The sequence below is a fragment of the Theropithecus gelada genome, chromosome 7b (assembly GCF_003255815.1).
Source record: "Theropithecus gelada isolate Dixy chromosome 7b, Tgel_1.0, whole genome shotgun sequence".
Lineage (NCBI taxonomy): Eukaryota > Metazoa > Chordata > Mammalia > Primates > Cercopithecidae > Theropithecus > Theropithecus gelada.
Genome location: NC_037675.1, coordinates 76,029,608 through 76,042,649, shown reverse-complemented (window position 1 = coordinate 76,042,649; position 13,042 = coordinate 76,029,608). Strand labels below are relative to the sequence as shown.

The 13,042-nt window shown below is 41.9% G+C and overlaps 1 protein-coding gene across 2 annotated transcripts in view; it reads left to right on the top strand.

The window, feature by feature from the left end:
• The window catches only part of AREL1 (apoptosis resistant E3 ubiquitin protein ligase 1), a 51,339-nt gene that overhangs the window by 14,006 nt on the left and 24,291 nt on the right, over positions 1 to 13,042 (top strand). Inside the window, exons 2-3 of one of the 2 annotated variants that reach the window (XM_025391923.1) lie at positions 1,975 to 2,066; positions 7,382 to 7,669. The gene's annotated coding sequence lies outside the window, so the exon portion shown is untranslated. The remainder of the gene's footprint in view (positions 1 to 1,974; positions 2,067 to 7,381; positions 7,670 to 13,042) is intronic. The other variant, XM_025391922.1, reaches the window with a different exon arrangement.

Below are 13,042 nucleotides of genomic sequence, written 5' to 3'. Positions count from 1 at the left end.
CCCCCGGCTAAAATTTCTTTTTTTTTTTTTTTTTTTTTTTTTGAGGCGGAGTCTTCACTCTGTCGCCCAGGCTGGAGTGCAGTGGCACCATCTCGGCTCACTGCAAGCTCCGCCTCCCGGGTTCGCGCCATTCTCCTGCCTCAGCCTCCCGAGTAGCTGGGACTACAGGCGCCCGCCACCGCGCCTGGCTAATTTTTTTTTGTATTTTAGTAGAGACGGGGTTTCACCGTGTTAGCCAGGATGGTCTCGATCTCCTGACCTCGTGATCTGCCCGCCTCGGCCTCCCGAAGTGCAGGGATTACAGGCGTGAGCCACCGCGCCCGGCCTAAAATTTCAAATTAAATATTTCTGAGCTTAATTCTTCCTATCCCAAGAATAATATATTTTTTCTCCCCTTCTGGAAGTTCTTTTTGATACATCAGTATTCCCAGTTAAGAGTAAAGAGAGAGTGTAAGCTCTGGAATCACATTGCTTGACTCCTTCACTTATAAACTGGATGGCTATAGGCAAGTTATTTTAGCTTCCTGTGCCTCTGTTTCCTAATCTATAAAATATGGATAAAGTATGCTTTCCTCATATGGTTGATGTGAGGGTTAAATGAGATAATATAGATGAAGCACTTCAGTGCTTGGCACATAGTAAGTTCTCAATAAAGGTTGATTCTTGTTATTGTCATCTTTGAGAGAACACTGGAAAATCCATTATTTTGGATTGTTTCCATGGTTATTTCCACATGGAATCTCTCTGGAAAACCAGTGAGTCCTTCAGGTAGATTCAAGCCATCTTCCTCACTTACTGTGGGTTGGGCTGTTGTGGCCTGGCACAAACCACCCTCATAACCTGGCAACCCAGCAGCCTGGTCTGTGCATAGAGCCTTGTCCCCCAAGGCACTCCATGTCACCTGGGTGTCAAGTTTCAGTCTCAACCAATTCTCCTTGTCCTTATTCTCCAAGTCTTGTTCTCCAAGAGCAGCTGGATTCCTTCCTTTTCTCGGTGCATCTCCATTTTACATATGAGGCAACTGAAGAGAAGTTTAAGTACAGCAAGTCCTCACTTGATGTCGATAGGTTCTTGGAAACTTCTACTTCAAACAAAATGATGTATATTGAAACCAGTTTTACCATAGGCTAATTGATATAAACAAGAATTAAGTTCCTATGGCATATTTCTGGTCACAAAAATATCACCAAACTATTTTAAATAAAGAGCAGAACATAATATACATATTGAAATAAATGAGAGCAGTATGTATAAGAAAGATTGATAAAATCAAGTTAGATAATTGTAACATTTACCCAATTATTCCAGTCCATGGTTGAGGGTGGCCAGGGCTTAGGGTGCAAGTTGGGAACCAATGCTGGATGGGACGCCATTCTATTGCAGGGCTCTGGCTCTCTCGCTCGTGCGCTCGCTCGCTCTCTCTTGCTCGTGTTCTCTCTCTCTCACACACACACACACACACACACACACACACACCCCTCACCCTCACTTAGACTGGGACACTGTAGACATGCCAGTTAACTTTGAAGTGCACATCTTTGGGATGTGGGAGGAAATCCAAGTATCCAGAGAAAACCCACACAGAGAATGTGTGAACTCCACACATTGGTGCCTGCCAGGAGTCAATTTTTTTACTGCTCAAAATTATAAGAAAACAGTGTTGAATGAAACTGATGTTGTTTGAGGACCTGCTGTAACTTGTCTAAGATCATTCAGTAGTAAGATTCATGCTCTTAACCACTACATGGTAGTCATCCTAGTTTAGCCCCAGGTGGTCTTTCTAAACACTTTGCTTTTCTTTGGAGACAGGGTCTTGCTCTTCACCTGGGCGGAAGTGTAGTGGAGCAATCAGGGCTCACTGCAGCCTCAGCCTCCTGGGCTCAAATGATCCTCCCACCTCAGTCTCCTGAGTAGCTGGGACCATAGGTGCATACCACTACACACAGCTTTTTTTTTTTTTTTTTTTTTTTTTAGAGATGGGATCTCACTATGTTACCCAGATTAGTCTTGAACTCCTGGGTGCAAGCTATCCTCCCACCTCAGCCTCCAAAGTGCTGGGATTACAGGTGTGAACCACCATGCCCAGCCTGCTTACTCATCCTTAAGTAATCAGCTCTGTTGTCTCTGCTTTTCCACTTGCACATGCAGTTACCTCTCCTTCCTCTGCCCTCCATACTTTGCTTATTCCTCTTTTATGGCACTTGCAACATTGCATTGTCCTTCTCCCGTGGTGAACCAAGTTCATTGAGGTTAAGAAAGCACCCTGTCTTATTTATCCTTGTGACTTTAGCTTTTAGCACACAGCCCAACATATAGCAAATGGTCAAGAATTGTGAAATGAATGAAGAATGAACGATGCAGAGGAACCTATAGATGTTGGTAGTCTGTGAATTATAGAGTCAATTAGACTGTAACCCCATTTCATGCCTCCCAGATTTGGGCATCAGGGCATGCAAGAATGTTCTAGAAGCCAGACGATAAATGACATGTGTTCCTGCAGCAAATGATTTTAGGCAAAGAGAAAATATAGATATCCAGGATGGGGAAACATAGCAGAAAAATGTCATTTAAAATGTGAGTATATGGGATGAGTGGTAATGCACAGTAGATCAGAAGTTGAGTGAGGGTTTTGGCTCAATTACCTCTAGTGGTAAAGGACATGTTAAGTCCTTGGTGCTAGGAGCAGAGCCCCAAGCAGCCTTTCTGCTTCAAGTTCAGAATATCCATTAATATATTCAACATACCCATGTTTTATCTTTAGAAATTCATGCAAATATTGCATTCTATTTTATTATCTATGAGTTTGATTTAGCGTGAACTTTTTTTTCTCTCCCCAGTCACTCATCCTCTAGTGAAATAGATGCCGTGGGAACATGTGTCATTTATCCTCTGGCTTCTAGCACATTCTAGCATGCCCCGATGTCCACATCTGGGAGTTATAGAATGGGGTACAGTCTAATATGGTGGCACATTAGATTTCTGTGATTTGGGGGATTGCCTACTCAGGAGTATTATGTCATAGAACTGAGGAGAGTGAGTTCATCCTGTTCTGACTAATGAGGCTGTCCCTGGAAGGCCGCAGTCATTTGAAGGCACCTCATTACCGGATTGTTGGGGACCAGCTGGAGAGAGTTCACAGAAGACCCACAGGATGATTAAGAGACTAGAGGGGCTGATGGATGAAGAAAGTATAAATGAAAACCGTGTAACTTGTCTAAACCACGATAGCAGAAATAGACAACTGTATAAATATCTCAAGAGTATAAACTTGATGGAGGAGGGTAATCTTTTATGGTGGGATTTAGGGTTGGGGAGTATAAACCAAGAGTGGAATTAAGCCATAGTAAATGTAAACTAATAATCCAAAGTGTCTGATATATTCTTGGAACCTGCTTAGTTAGACCACCCTAACCTATGCGCTTTTTGATAATTGGATGATTTGTTTTTTTAAGTTCATGTCCCTGGACTCATGGCTGGTGCTTCTCTGTGGAGAATGCTGGAGATTGCATCTTACAAAGCAAACATCTTTCTTGTGTCTTGTCATCAGTAGGTGATATCAGAACTTCTGTGTGCTGCCACTAGCTCTGTATGCACCAAAATTTTGAAATGGACTTTTATATCATGTTTTTCATGGCTTGCTTTCTCTCTCTGTGTGTGTGTGTGATCACAGCTCGTGGCAGCCTCAAACTTCTGGGCTTAGGAGATCCTTCTGCCTTAGCTTCCGAGTAGCTAGGACAACAGGGGCGTGTGTGAAAGTGTGGTCTAGGAGACCAGCAGCATCAGCATTACCTATGAACCTGTTAGAGATACAGAATGTTGAGCCCCTTCTCATACTGACTGCTCTAGAGTCTAAACCATGTTTCTCAAAGTTCAGCATGCATAGGACTCACCTGGGGATCTTGTGAAAGTAGACTCTGAAATAGCAGGGCTGAACACCATACTAGCCATGGGGAGGCAATGATATGACCTGGTCAGTGTTCCTTGGGGAGTCCACAATCTATTAGGAGGACTGCTATATAAACAAATAATTTCAATACAGACTAATAAATGCTATTACAGAGGTATCTTCAGCAGAGAAGTACCACAAAGGAGGAAGTGGTTGATTCTATCTGGTGTGGGTGGAGTCCTCAGAGAGGCCTTGGAGCAGGACCAGAGAAGGGGGAGTGCTTGAGTTGAGTTTTGAAGCTCAGTAGAGATGCTGAATCATTGGGGTGAGCATGGTAGCTCATGGTAGGGACAGTAAAGCTTACATTAGAACTAGGAGTTATTTGATTTAATAATCAAATAGCTGATTACAGGGTTGGAAACCTACTAAGATCATAGTGAATAGAAATAAAAGTTCAGGCCGGGTGTGGTGGCTCATGCCTGTAATCCTAGCACTTTGGGAAGCTGAGGTGGGGAAATCACCTGTGGTCAGGAGTTCAAGACCAGCCTGGCCAACATGGTGAAACCCTGTCTCTACCAAAAATACAAAAACTAGCTGGATATAGTAGTGCGCACCTGTAGTCCCAGCTACTAGGGAGGCTGAGGCAGGAGAATAGCTTGAACCCAGGAGGTGGAGGTTGTAGTGAGGCGGTGAGCCAAGATCATGCCACTGCACTGCAGCCTGGGCAACAGAACGAGACTCTATCTCAAAAAAAAAAAAAACAAAGAAAAGTTCCGTACAATCTGTTATCTTAATTTCTTTATACCATTTTCTTATTTCAAAAAGGATAACTTGCCCGTTCTCTTGCTTATTTAAAGAAAATCAGTCCCCCCCAAAAATGTGTTCTCCAGAAATAGAAACTTTTTACATGTCCTTGCAACATTAAGAATTTGAAAAACACTGAAAGGTACAATACAGGTAGAAAATAAAAATTATTTATAATTCCATATACCAAGAAATGATCACTATTAATATTTTTCTATTTTTCCTTTCAGTCTTCTTTATGTAATGTTATATTTCTAAATGTGGGCTTATGCTACATAAACAGTTTTGTGCCTGCTTTTTTATTTAACATTTTGTTTGTGAGCATTTCCCTATGTTGTTTATTACCTAAAAGTGTCATTTAAAAATTCCTCATATAGTATTCTACATAGGGATCTCTTACAGCTTATGTATATAGTCTGTTGTTTGTGGATCCTTTAAGCTGGTTCCAGTTGCCAGTTGACCCAGGTTTTGGCTCTTGTACTTGGCAAGTCTGTTGGTGTTATTTATTTATTTATTTATTTATTTATTTTGAGACTGGGTCTGGCTCTGTTGCCCAGGCTGGAGTGCAGTGGCATGATCTCGGCTCACTACAACCTCTGCCTCCTGGGCTCAAGCCAACCCCGACCTCAGCCTGCAAGTAGCTGGGACCACAGGTGCCTGCCACCATGCCTGGCTAATTTTTGTATTTTTTGTAGAGATGGGGTTTTGTTACGTTGCCCAGGCTGGTCTTGAACTCTTGGGCTCAAGTGATCCACCTGCCTTGGCCTCCCAAAGTGCTGGGATTACAGGCGTGAACTACCGTGCCCGGCCATGTTGCCGTATTTTAAACTAGATACATATACTTATTTATTTATTTATTTATTTATTTATTTATTTTTTTTTTTTTTGAGACGGAGTCTGGCTCTGTTGCCCAGGCTGGAGTGCAGTGGCTGGATCTCAGCTCACTGCAAGCCCTGCCTCCCGGGTTCACGCCATTCTCCTGCCTCAGCCTCCCGAGTAGCTGGGAGTACAGGCGCCCGCCACCTCGCCCGGCTAATTTTTTTTTTGTATTTTAGTAGAGACGGGGTTTCACCGTGTTAGCCAGGATGGTCTCGATCTCCTGAACTCGTGATCCGCCCGTCTCGGCCTCCCAAAGTGCTGGGATTACAGGCTTGAGCCACCGCGCCCGGCCCTTACTTATTTATTTTTAATGATAAAAGTTTGCCAACTTAATTTCATTTGCTAGTCTTCACTCATTCTGTTCTTTTAGCATTTTGTGCTTTCTTCCTTAGTTTCCCATAGTAGAGAGGCAGTAGGGTAGTCATTAAAAGCATGGATCCTGGGTCTGGGTTGTCTGAGTTTGACTCAGCTCTACTACTCACTGTGTGTTTTCCTGGAAAAGGACTTTAACCTTTTTGTGTCCCAGTTTCCTCATCTGTAAAATAGGGATAATTGTATCTGTGTTAAAACAGGGATAATTGTATCTGTGAGTTTGTATGTATGAAGTACTGAGAACAGTTCCTGCCATATGGTAAGACTGTCTCTGCATTTACTAATTAGTAGTCTCTTCTCATTTGTCTTATGGTGGCTGTTTGTGTATGCATTGCCATAAACCCCCTTTCTGCTACATTTTTGGTTCATGAATATCTTTGAGAGTTATAAACTGACTTCACTGCACTTTATTTAGTGACTTTATTTTGAAAGTTCACAGATTTTCCCCTGACTCGTAGTAGCAGGTTTTACTGTTTTAAATATAAAATCAACTTTATTTAAGCATGTCTTGGAAATGCATATGTGGGCACGAAGGGAGCAGACTGCATAGGCTGATAGATTGGGCTTTAAAGCTCTTTGGAGGTTTCTCCTTTCCAGCTGAATATTGTCTCAATTCCTTATCATGGCATATAAGGCTCTCCGTAACCCAGTTCTGTCTGTGCTTTCATCTCACTTGTCTTTGTGGTTGCTCCAGACCCTGTGCTGCAGCCCCATTATATTCAAACTGGGTATGTGGTTGTGCTGAAGGTTACTCTTTAAGTCTGTGGCCTAGTTTGCTTCTACTGAAGAATGGACTTACACCTGTAATCCCAGCACTTTGGGAGGCCAAGGCAGGAGGATCTCTTGAGCTCAGGAGTTAGAGACCAGCCTGAGCAACATGGCAAAACCCCGTCTCTACAAAAAATACAAATAAAAAATTAGCCAGGTGTGGTAGTGCATGCCTGTAATCCCAGCTACTTGGGAGGCTGAGGCGGGAGGATCACTTGAGCCCAGGAGGTCAAGGCTGTAGTGAGCTGTAATCATGCCACTGCACTCCAACCTGGGTGACGGAGAAAGACCCTGTCAAAAAAACCAAAACCTGTGTCTAATTCTGAAGCTCAGTGCTCTTAACCTCTATGCTGAATCATGGAAAAGAATAAAGTCATAAGGATAGGGAAGTATTTGGGGACACTGAACTGAAAGAAGCTCTGGCACTTCTCAGCTGAAGAAATAGTTATAGACAGTGAGGTTGCCAGTTGACTTTTCTTGTGGAGTCAGAGGCCTCAAGGAAACTGTGTGGAGTTTTAATTGAGAATGCTTGGTCAGAGTTTACTAATTCTTGGTTATTTTTAGTGTCTCAATTTCCACTGCCTGTTGTACCTTCTCTTTGTTTTTTTTCTGGGGAATCTTTTTCGCAAATAAAAACCTGTTCCAACTAACCCTATTTTCTTTTTTGGACAGGATCCTGGGGCATCCTTTGGCAGCCGATTGTACCCTGCACTAGAGAGAAGTCCAGGAATGATATATTCTTGGGCTGTATTTCTCTACCCTGGAATTCATCCAGTTCATCCCAGAAACACTGACCTGGTTACTGTGACAAAGTCTGATGGATAGACCCTTTCTGTTGACCTTGCGGCGTTTTTCTTTCATGTGGAAGTTGGAAGACAAGGTGAAAGGGGCCAAAAGTGACCTGCCTTGGTGAATAGGAGTGCTCTACTTGGTTCTCAGAACATGGGCCCTCGTTTAAAGGTAAGGTAATAGACTGAGTTGAGCTTTAGTTATTGGGATGTAGAACATGGATCCAGTGAGCAGTTCCTAAGCCTTTTCAGCAAGGGATAGCTGTTGAAGTATACAGTTGCAGTGAGAATTGACTTTGTCCCCAGCAGAGCATTTTTAAATATGAAGAAACCAGTTCTCCATTTTTGGGAAACGACTTTTTCACAGCTGATATTCAATGTTGGGGCTAAAATTTAGTTGCTATTGTAATTAAAAATCTTTATGCTCCGAAAAAGCAGAGGATTTTAAAATATGTATGTTAATCAACTTTCTAACAGTCCCTTGAGACAGATGTTTTCAAGTATTTTTCCCCTTTTGTAGGTAATGTGAGCCAAAATGCTATAGTATTAAGCAACCAGACCAGGATCCTTCGTAAGCAAGTGATATTTCTGCACTAGAGAATTGGCATTGCATTCCACTTTTCTTTGTCATGCTTTATTTATATTTCAAAAGATTAAAAAAAGAGCCATAAGAGTTTATCTTTCTAGTTTTAGCTTTGCTATGAGATTCCTCACAGTAAGATTGGATAGTGTTTCTCATACTTTGTTTTACCTGTTTTCGTAAATCTTTTTTTCCCCAAATACTTCACTATCCTTATGACTTTATTCTTTTTCATGATTCACTGTAGAGGTTAAGAGCATTGAGCTTCAGAGTTAGACACAGGCTTTTGCTTTTTTTTTTTTTTTTTTTTTGGAAACTGGGTCTTTCTCTGTCTCCAGGCTGGAGTTCTGTAGCACAATCATGGCTCACTGCAGCCTTGACCTCCTGGGCTCAAGCAGTCCTCCCGCCTCAGCCTCCCAAGTAGCTGGGACTACAGGCGTGCACTATGACATCCTGACTAATTTTTTATTTGTATTTTTTGTAGAGACGGGATTTTGCCATGTTGCTCAGGCTGGTTCCGAACTCTTGAGCTTAAGTGATCCTCCTGCCTTGGCTTCCCAAAGTGCTGGGATTACAGGTATGAGCCACCATGCCCTGTTAGGCTTTCCTAGCCAGGCTTGAATCTCAACTCTGTCACTTATCCCAATGTGAGATATTCAGCAACTTTAAGCCCAGCTTAAAAAAAAAAATCCATAAAACGAGAATGATAGTATTCATCTTACCAAGTTGTTGTGGTGACAATTACTTAGGCTAACTTATGTAAAGCACTGAAGGCAATGTTTGGCCTGTGATAAGTGACTCGATAAGCAGATAGAAAGTTGTTAATTTACTACTGTCACATTTTTCTTCTAGCTTAAAGTATCACAATATGCCATATTTATAAAGGTCAAGGACACTAAAGAGAAGAACTTGAAAACACACAAAATACTCATAACAATTGGATGAAATAGTACAGTAGAGCCTTATATACTTGTTTGTGCTGGAATTAGACTTGGGAAAGTTCCAAAATAATTTCATACAGAAAAATATGAATAGCAAAAAGTAAAGGGTGCCGTAGAAACTGCTGTAGAAAAATACCATGCATGGGAATCTGCAACCCCAGTGGTGGGCATTTGATACCTGCTCGTTGAACTGAATTAAATTGGGAACTTTTAGGTTGAGGAACTTATAAATGGCTCAAGTGAGTACACTGTTAATTAGAGAAATCCTTTCAAGCTCTGTCTACAAGGAAGATCCCATCTGGAAAATTCCTGATCCTTAGGCATTCTGGACAAAGAAAAGGACAGACATTTGATCTTATTCATATTTATTGAAGTTACTATATGCAATTATGTTGGTTTCTTTGGAGCATTTTTTTTGGAGACAGGGTCTCTGTTGCCCAGGTTGGAGTGCAGTGGTGCCACCAGGGCTCACTGCAGCCTCAACCTCCTGGGCTCAAGAAATCCTCCTGCCTCAAGCCCCCTCCCTGCCTCCAGTAGCTGGATATAGGTGTGCACTAGTACGCCCAGCTAATTTGTTTTCAAATTTTAGTAGAGATGAGGTCCCACTGGTCTCAAACTCCTGAGCTCAAGTGATCTTCCCGCCTTAGCCTCCCAAAGTGCTGGGATTACAGACATGAGCCACCATGCCCAGCCTGGAGGATTTTTAAGACTACTCATAACCACTCTAAAATGAAAAAACGAGACTAAAAGAATAAAAGTGCTAGACCGAGCATGATGGCTCACGCCTGTAATCCCAGCACTTTGGGAGGCTAAGGTGGGCGGATCACCTGAGGTCAGGAGTTTGAGACCAGCCTGACCAACATGGAGAAACCCCATCTCTACTAAAAATACAAAATTAGCTGGGCGTGGTAGTGCATGCCTGTAATCCCAGGTACTTGGGAGGCTGAGGCAGGAGAATCGCTTGAACCTTGGAGGCAGAGGTTGCAGTGAGCCGAGATGGTGCCATTGCACTCCAGCCTGGGCAACAAGAGTGAAACTCCGTCCAAAAAAAAAAAAAAAAAAAGAATAAAAGTGCTATAAGATAAATAAAAACAATGTTCTATGGAAATTCACAAGAGGAAAGAAATTTCTAAATTTAGTATTAGGGAAGATTTTGGAGAAAGTGGATAAGATTTTTCCTAGACCTTAGGATCAGGAGATGTTCCATGTGTAGAGAATAGAAGAGGATATTCTAGGCAGAGGAGATGAGTTTTCAAAAGGAACGGAGAGGAGACATTTCAGAGCTGTATGTAAAAGTGTAAAGGATCTAATTTGGATAGATCATAGGATGAATAACGAGGTATTGTAGCAACTGAGGCCAAAGAGAATAGTGTGGGGTAGGGATAGCAGTAGATACAGGGCAGAGAGAGCCCCCGACAGGAGAACATGCTTCCAGAAAATGCTTCAGAACAGAGGTAAAATCTGGAATAAAAGTGATTTAAGTGACAAAAGTAGAGAAGCCTGGCTGGACGTGATGACTCACGCTTGTAATCCCAGCACTTTGGGAAGCCAAGGCAGGTGGATCACTTGAGGTCAGGAGTTCAAGACCAGCCTGGCTGACATGTTGAAACCCCGTCTCTACTAAAAAAAAAAAAAAAAATTTACAAAAAATTAGCCGAGCATGGTGGCAGGCACCTGTAATCCCAGCTACTTGGGAGGCTGAGGCAGGAGAATTGCTTGAACCCGGGAGGTGGAGGTTGCGGAGAGCTGAGATTGTTACACTGCACTCCAGCCTGGGCAACAGAGCAAGACTCTGTCTCAAAAAAAAAAAAAGAAAAAAATAGAAGGGCTTTCGAGAGAATTCAGGAAGAACCAGAAAGGGGGAAAATGTAGAACGAAGGCAAATTCAGAATGTGACCATGGGTGAAACTGGGAGGTGGGTAAATACTGTGGGGGTGGGGAGTGGTTTGAGAGCCGTTGTAGAGCAGTGGGACATTTTGTAAAGTTAATATCAGTGAGTGAGGAATTGATAGAGCTAACTCCCTGGTCATGAGGAGGTTTCAAGAAGAAAGTTGTTTGGGGAAAAAGTAGTAATTGGTGTGTTGAACTTTAAATGATGAAGAGAGGTGGGGCAGAAATGTAGAGTTGACTTATTGGAGAAGGTTTAGGTGATCTTGAAAATCAATAGTGATGATTTGATTGAGAAATAAGTGACAAGGGAAAAATGGCCGAGGACTCCACAAGGTAAAGCTCATTACTGCCAGCTTCATGATAACTGGACTGTGGCTCTCGTGTTCTACTTTGTTCCCCCTATACCACACATATTAAGTACTCAGTATTTGTTGGACGAATTATTTTAGGATGAGTTTTTAACCCTTTATTGTAAAATTTTTTAGTCTTATAATTAGAATAGTATAAAGAACTCCCATGCAGACTGTTTAGGGACAGTAATAGAAGCCATGCCTTTTGGAGTTCAGATGCATTTCTCTTTGAAGAAAGTGTGGGCCAGTAGAGAGGAGTTTCCTATCAGCTTTGAAGTAAAGGAGTAGTGATACTGGTGCTACTATTGATAATAATTGTAATAATCATTAAAACTTTGAGAACTCACTGTGTGCCAGGCACTACTATAGGCTGCTTGTATGTGTTAACTCATTTAATCCTCACAGCACCCCATGAGGTATATATAAGGAAACTGGCACCCCTTTACAAAGATTGAATGACTTGTCCAGGGTCACATTATGAATGGTGGGGCATAGATTTGAAGCCAGGTAACCTAACTCTAGAGTCTGTCCCCTTATCCTCTATCTTATACTATTTGTTATGCTGTTTGACTAGATCTTTGATTGCTGTGGGGAGTTGCATTGAAATCATATCATACTAAAGGGGATGATACCATATAAATTATTAAATTTCAACTCTTTTTACAGCAGTGAGATTCTGAAGCCTAGATAGGTCACACAGTTTGCCATCCTGGGATTGTTCTCTAGGCTTCTAAATTACTGCATGTCAGCTGTCTCTCACAGAAAGGGTTGTTATAGTTGTCAGAGATAGTAGGGGGGAATTTTTCCAGCCCTCATGACTGAAGCCATACATTTAGCACTGCTTTTATTCCTCTAAGAAGACCACAAATCTGTAACACCAGCCACATATATATACATCATTTCTTTGCTGAGTGCTGTAACTTCCCTGAGGACCAGAAGTTTCACATCTAGGGTCTGATTGAATGGCATCCTGCTGAGGAAGTATTTAAGGCAGTTAAACTGCCAGTTTTGGTCCCACCAAGTCATCTAGTGCATCCTGTAAGATGCAGACAGATGCTTTTTGAGAGATGGTAGCAGCTTTTTGAGATGATAGCTGTTGGGTCCCCAGCTAATTCACCATAGGGTCCCAAGAGATGAGATACTTGTTTGGGAAGGAGGTTCAGTAGTTATGATCCCAAATTTTGGCTCTTTATGTTGTCTGTAATAGACCCTTTTGGGAGCACCTTAATCCATGTGACAATTCTAATGTTCCCGTGTGGATTTCTTTTCTAGTAGGACTTTAGATAATCACTCTAAGTAGGATTTCTATGAAACTTTTGACAGTCATTCCTCAAATTACCTATTCTCTGTGGGTTCCACTGGATATATTGTTATCAGAGGAACTAAGCGAACACAATCAGATGTAAAAACATACCCTGAAAAAAAAATTGTTTTGGTCCCTCCCAGATCTGAACCTAGAAATTTTTAGCTGTCTTGTCTCTACGTAATATTCTAGTGCTGATAAAAGGTGCTAGGTGAAGAAACATTGACAGCCTTAGTGTATACTGACTTGAAAAGAAAGAGTGAATTCAGTGCGCTGTAAAATAGAATATACAACCTGTGCTAAGGTCAGACTCAGTGATAAGATATGAACGTTAGCATACATTGCATTTTTCCTTGGCAGTACTTTCATTGGTTCAAATGATCAAATGAGTAATTGAGATTGAAGTGTTATTCTGGAAACAAGTTTAACAACAGTGAAAGTCTTCCCTCAAACTCCTACCTTGACAGGCATGACTAAGGAT